Genomic DNA, 6,505 nt, shown 5'->3' with positions numbered 1-6,505 from the left:
GTCTGCCAGCCTAGGAGGACAACAGGCCTGGCATCATTACTTCCGTGTTCAGGAAACATTGGAAATCTGAATTTGTATCATGGCGTTCAATCCTTGCATCATCTGAAACAACACTGAGCAGGTTAAAACATCTGATAGTTTGTCGTTAATCTACTGAGAGGAACCAGAAGGAGTATAGTTTTGAACTTTCAGAATCCCCTTATTCTGAACTGCTTATTTCTCATAGGAAAGCAGGCTGGTTTGTTAAACGTCCTGTTTGCCCAACCTGAACCAGAGATGTATACTATTGCCTGGTGCTGAATGAAGCTGCCCGTTGGGCACGACTCTCCTGAACATCTGCCTAGTCCTGGGGCCATCCTTCTTCCCCCAGATCACGAACACGAGATGCTATCCACATCACCCCTTGATGCAGAGTAGGCACTCAACAGTCTGTGCCATGTACTTTGCTTTTTCTCACTGAAGGGGTCATATAACTTATAAGAGCCATTAAAGAGAGGAAAATTTTATTTATTTTGATTTACAATTTGGGACCACAACATGGTGGGGAAGGCTCGGGGGTTTGAATGCTTCATAGCTGTGGTGCCTGTAGCATGAGGCCCACATTTTGTAGGATCAAATGCAGAGAAGTCTGGAACTCATCTGACTTTATCTTTTCTCCATTGCTCAGTCTGGGCCACCAGCCAAAGGATTGTGTCCCCTCCAAGTTCTGGGTGAGCTTTCCCTCCTTAGTTAACCTATCTGGAAATGCTCTCAACACATGCACAAATGCAGAAGTGCGTCTCCCGGGTAATTCTAAATCCAGTCAAACTGATGATGGAGATTAACTCCCACACTGATCACAAAGGAGAAAGACTCAGGCTCTTACATTAGGCAGGAAAATAGGATTTTTTTTTCTGCAGCCCAGAGCTCCAAGATGGGCTGAATTAAATCAGTAGAGGAAATTTGATCCGAACAATAGTGAAGAAGGAGACTTCTCCATAAGGTGTCTGACAGGCCTGAGGATGGGCAACCGCTCTTCTGCATCCTCAGATTCACTGATTTCTGCAGAGACATTGACGCCCTAGGTTGCCATCCACAGGTCTGTCTGCAGCTAATTTCCCACACATCCCACTGTGGAGGTGATGCCTCCTACTAATGGACTTCTGGCTTCGTAAAGTCCCTCCTGCTATTTAGCTTAATTTCTCTGGCTCCCCTCACACTGCCTACTCCAGCTCGGGCACCTGTAGTGGCCGCCCAGTGCCCTCTCCTCTGAGCCTCCTGATTAATTCTTTGCAGGTACAAATTGACAATTATTATGCTTCCCATTAGTCATTCCTCCTCTGGGCTGTACAAATTTAGTTCTCCCGACAGCAATGAATCATGGGACAGAGTGTTCATTTGCATGACGTGAAAGCTCTTTCAATCAAACTCTGTTTTTATAACACTCCATTACAAATCTCTTCAACATTTCTCGGCTCTCAGCGTTCAACCCAAACCTCTAATGGCATGGATGCAGCCGTCCTCAGTCCCTTCCTCCTTCCTCGGTGACTTCCTGGGCATCTGGCACAGAAGGTGGATCTGGTGGCCCCTATTTGCTTCATGGTCACACAAACCAAAGCAGCGAACAACTCAGGACTCAGGGAGAGCTGACAAAAATGGCCAATAATGAGCCAATTTGCATGGAAGAGACTCATCTCCAAGCTAGTTATCAATACCTGGATTGCTGGCTGTCTGCCAAGAACTTGGACCTCCTGCAGTGAGCAGTTTTGTAATTTTTTTTTCTTACCAGCTTCGAGGAAATCTCTCCAGCTTAAAAATACTTTGGGGAAATCATTTATACAATGAAAGGAGAAGAGTAAGCCTGCATGTTGTGTGAGGTTTCATTCTTTTGGATATTTTTTTGGGGGGGGGTGCTACCCAACTCCTAAATAAATCACACACGGAGGCTTATTATTACTTATGAATGCTTGACCTTAGCTTGACTTGTTTCTTGCCAGCTTCTCTAACTTATGTTATCCTTATTAAACCTTTTGCCTCTGGGCTTTTATCGTTCTCTATTTCTGTATAACTTTCTCCGTGACTTACAGGGTGGCTAGGTGGCTGGCCCCTGATGTCCTCCTCTTCTTGTACTCTCCTTGCTCCTCTTTCTCCTCCGGATTTCTTATACTCTGCAGGCTGGCCCCACCTATCCTGGCCGTTCTTTTTATTAGGACTATTAGACAGGCACAGTAACACAGCTACACAGAGTTAACAAATGCAGCATAAGCAAAAAATCACACACCTGAAAATAATATTTCCCAACAACTACAGATATGCGTGTGTGTGTCTGTGTGTGTACAGGTGGCACACTGGGACACTGAATCCAACACATAGAGACCCCCCCCTTTTTTTTGTCTATTTGCTGTTCTGAGGTTTCTTGCAACATTGAGAAAGTCAAACTTGCTTCCTAGAAGGTCCTCTCAAATTCCTACTTACTTTTTGGTACAACAAGCCTGAGCAATACCTGTCACTCATGTGTAGGCAAAGTGCTTGTGACTTTGGTGAGCTGTGGTGTGCCTAACCTGTTATCCCAGTACTTAGAAAACTGAGACAGGAGGGTTGCCAATCCCAGGGCAGCTTTGGCTGCATGGCAAGACCTTGCATTAAAAACAAATACTCGTAGACTTGGGTACAATGTGTAGTTCTTGGACTCTGAACACAGAATGGTTGGGTGGAAGGGATGTGAACTTGGACAGGGACAGGAAGGCAAAGGAACTGAATTCTTTCACCTAAGCAGAAAAAGTCCTTGCTGCTAACCTTTGGTTATCATTATTAAAGATCTCTATCACAGGGCTGTGTATGGGCTGCAGGTGGCCAGAGGCAACACATTTCATTCTGCTTTGCCTCTCTCCTGTGAATGAAGGCTCTATTTACAGAGACATGATTTTGAAGAACCAGGACCAAACTACAGTGAGCCGGTCTTGGGAGCAAATTCAGAGAACTGCTTGCTCCCCATTCCCACCCCTGCTCCAAGCACTTTCCCACAGGGCCAAGTCTTGGAAGCACACCAGAATTGGGTCTGCATAGGCTGCCACCAGAGCCGCCACCACTGCATGAAGCAAATCCAAGACACATGCAAAGTGGCTGGGCTTATGAGTTACTTATAAATAAATAGGCCCCAGATTCACCATAGCTTTGCTATGGGAACAAGACTCATGCCAGCATCTGACTTTCTTTCCTGGAATGGTATTGGGAACAGAGCTCACATAATGGATGTTTATGCAAAGGACAAGGGGCTAGCTTGCTGATGGTGGATAGGGAAGTAACCTCTAGGAAGGAACATGTGGGAAATGAAGAATACATATGTCCAGATCTCCAGTAGAGGCGCGAGTAACACCCTGCCTTGCGTATGGTTTCACATACGTACCCTCTATGCTCTGGGTTCTTTCTGGTATCTCTCTCCTTACCTGTCATGATTTGAATGAGAATGGCCCCCATAGGCACATATATTTGAATGTCTGGTTCCCAGTTGATGGACTATTTAGGAAGAGTTACCAGGTGTGGCCTTGTTGGAGTGAGTGTGCCTTCCTGGAGAAGGTATGCCATTGGGAATGGGCTTTGAGGTTTTAAAAGCTCATGCTAGGCCCAATCTCTCTCTCTGCCTCCATCTTCTGAGTCAGATGTGAGCCCTCATCTATTGCTCCAACAGCATGCCTGCCTTCCTGCAGTCACACTCCCCACCATGATGACCACGGACTAACCCTCTGAAACTGTAAGCAAGGCCCTAAACAAACACTTCCCTTTACAAGTTGCCTTAGTCACGGTGTCTCTTCACAGCAAAAGAACAATAACTATCCCATGTGTGACTGACATGGTCTTGGTATTCCAGCATGACTGATGGCAAAGTACGAGTACTTTGGAGCCTGAAGACTTGGTGTGGGGTTGGCTTCTAGTCTCCCCTCTCTCAGTGTAGCCCTTGAAGAAAACTATTAAACCCCATTTCTCTGTTTTTTTTCTTTCTTTTTAAAAATTTCAGTTCCGGGGATAAAACCAAGCTGGAAACAACCATGACTTCCTCCTCTGAGCTTGTGAAGATAAAAGGAGGTGGCAGGCAGTCAGGCTAAGCACAGGGCCGGCCACGAATGCTGGTTGCTGACTGGCTGTCACTGGGTTGTCTGTCATCTGCTGAAGAGTCTGGTGGGAAAGACACAAGGAATGGCCCATGACTCATCGTTGCTCATCATAGAAGCTCACCTGAGATCAAAAGGATTTATCATGAAGGCAAACAGAGAAGGGTAAAAACTACCTGGGAAACTGGAACAGAACCAACCAACAAGGATCCTTCTGGCTGAAGACTGATTGGATGCTGATTGCACAGCAGGTGCAGAGGTCAGGGGGGCTGCTGGCCCCCTAGCAAGCCAACACTGTGCAGATCAAACAAAGGTGCATCTGACAGGTAGCTCAGGAGGACGGGCTGGATGGATCTGGGTATCCGGGATATGTGTGACCTCAGATAAACTCCTGACCTTCTCACTTCAGCTGCTTCATCTGGGAAGTGGCCATGGTAACTTCAGCCTGACAGGGCCCTGTTGGGTCATGGGCCTCAGATCCAGATGGTCCATCCATAGCATCTCACTCTAGCTCTACCTGTGTGCTGGCTGCTCAGGGCAATTCTCCAGGGGATTCTCAGAGGATTAGGAAATTAATTGTGCAGAGTTCTGACAACAGCGTTTGGCTTAGAGTCTCAACTGAGTAGCTTCTATTATTGCTACTATAGCTATTTGATTTTTTTTTTTTTTAAAGACAGGGTCTCTATGTAGCCCCGGTTGTCTTGAAACTCTTTGTAAACCAGACTGGCCTCAGAGATCCACCTGTCTCTGCCACCCAAGTGTTGGGATTAAAGGTGTTCTCCACCACTGTTAGTTTTTTTTTTTTTTTTTTTTTTTTTTTTTTTAAAGATGACGAGAGAGCCATGGAATGCCACAAAGATCATACCATGGAATACAGATTTATTGGGGGAAGGGGGTACAAAAGTCTTCCTCTAAAAGAGAGTAGTAAAGAAGGAGGCAGGCCATGAAGGTTCATGTTATGGTAAAAATAAAACGCCGCAGGTCCCTGAGTGGCGGCAGTGGGCAGCAGGCAGCAGGCAGCAGGCAGCAGGCAGCAGGCACGAGACCACAGTGGGCCATGAAGGCAGCTGGTCCCAGGCAGGGAGCTGTGCCGCCGGGTGAGAGACAGAGACCTATTAGGTAAGCCATGCAGAGAAAGTGGGTATTTATTTAGTGGGTTATGGAGGGGAAAGGAGGGAAGGGAGAAGAGCAGAGAGAGAATGAGAAGCAGGGAGGGTGGAGGGTGAAGAGAAGTGGGGAGAAGGGAGAGAGTCAAAACCTGCCTCTTTGGAAAGAGTCGGAAAAGAAGGAATTCAGGCTGGATGCAGAAGGAAGATCTGTTTGCCTCAGCAGAAGGGGGAGGGAGTGGATGGGGCTTGTCTCTTAAAGGAACAGGATAGACCATTACAGCTTGAGCTTTGTAAAGGGTACAAGACTCGTGGTGACAATAGAAATGAGTGGAATTTGGTGGTTGGTGATGATGTGGCCACTGATGCTGGGTCGCTGTAGGTGGGCAAACACCTGGGTCTGGACTGTGAATGGTTCTTAGTTTACCAATGTTCCTCCATTTTATTTATCATAAAAGGTGAGGAGATAGGAAGGGGTGACAGTTGGGGCAAGGAACGTGGGCTCCATGTTCTTTAGACTGTTTCCTATTGTCTGGGGGTATCGATAACTTGGGGACCCAAGAAAACTGGGATGCTGGCCAAGTCTGCAAACAGCACGCTTTTTTACTGGCTATTTAGGCTCTGTAGGACCATTTGGAGCTGGGGAAATTCATGCAGCATCTGTTAGGCTGGGCCACCTGGGCAAGCTGCTTTGAAGCTGTCTGGGATGCAGAGTTGAAGGAACACCTGGGGCTGGTGGGAGGCTGAAACAGATTAGGACAGAAGGGAAAGTTAAGGCATTTAGGGGAATTTTTTTTTTTAACCTCAGATGTACATTTGAAACTTCCAGGTCTAAGTTCCAGGCAGTTGGGAGAGGGAAAAAGGCAAGTCCCAAGACCAGGGAAAGCAGCAGGGGTGGGGCTGGATGAGGGGGCTAGAGGGGTGGGGGGAGAGGGTCAACACAAGTCCCACCCTCAGGAATAAGTGGACTAGGCACACGAGGAAATAGGCTGTTGATTGATGGTACTTATCTGGAGTCCATTTGACCTTCGAGAGGTGGATTCAAGTTTAATTCCCTGAAGCTTACAAGAATATTTGTTTACAAAAAAGGGTAAATTTTAGACATGTTAGCATTAGTCAGAACTGTTTGTAATCTGTACTGAAATCCACATTGTAGAACAGGCTCGTGCCTTTTGAATCAAAGGAAAAACTTGGGAACCCAAAAAATGTTTTTGGGTTAAAAGCAATTAACACACTTTCCAGAGGGCACAATGAGAAGCATTTTTAAGTCTATACTTAGAAAACAACCAAAGGAAATTTAAAATCTGGAGC

This window comes from Alexandromys fortis, unplaced genomic scaffold (assembly GCF_014885135.2).
Source record: "Alexandromys fortis isolate MF-2015 unplaced genomic scaffold, M_Fortis_MF-2015_v1.1 scaffold_259, whole genome shotgun sequence".
NCBI lineage: Eukaryota > Metazoa > Chordata > Mammalia > Rodentia > Cricetidae > Alexandromys > Alexandromys fortis.
This window is presented reverse-complemented; position numbering follows the sequence as displayed.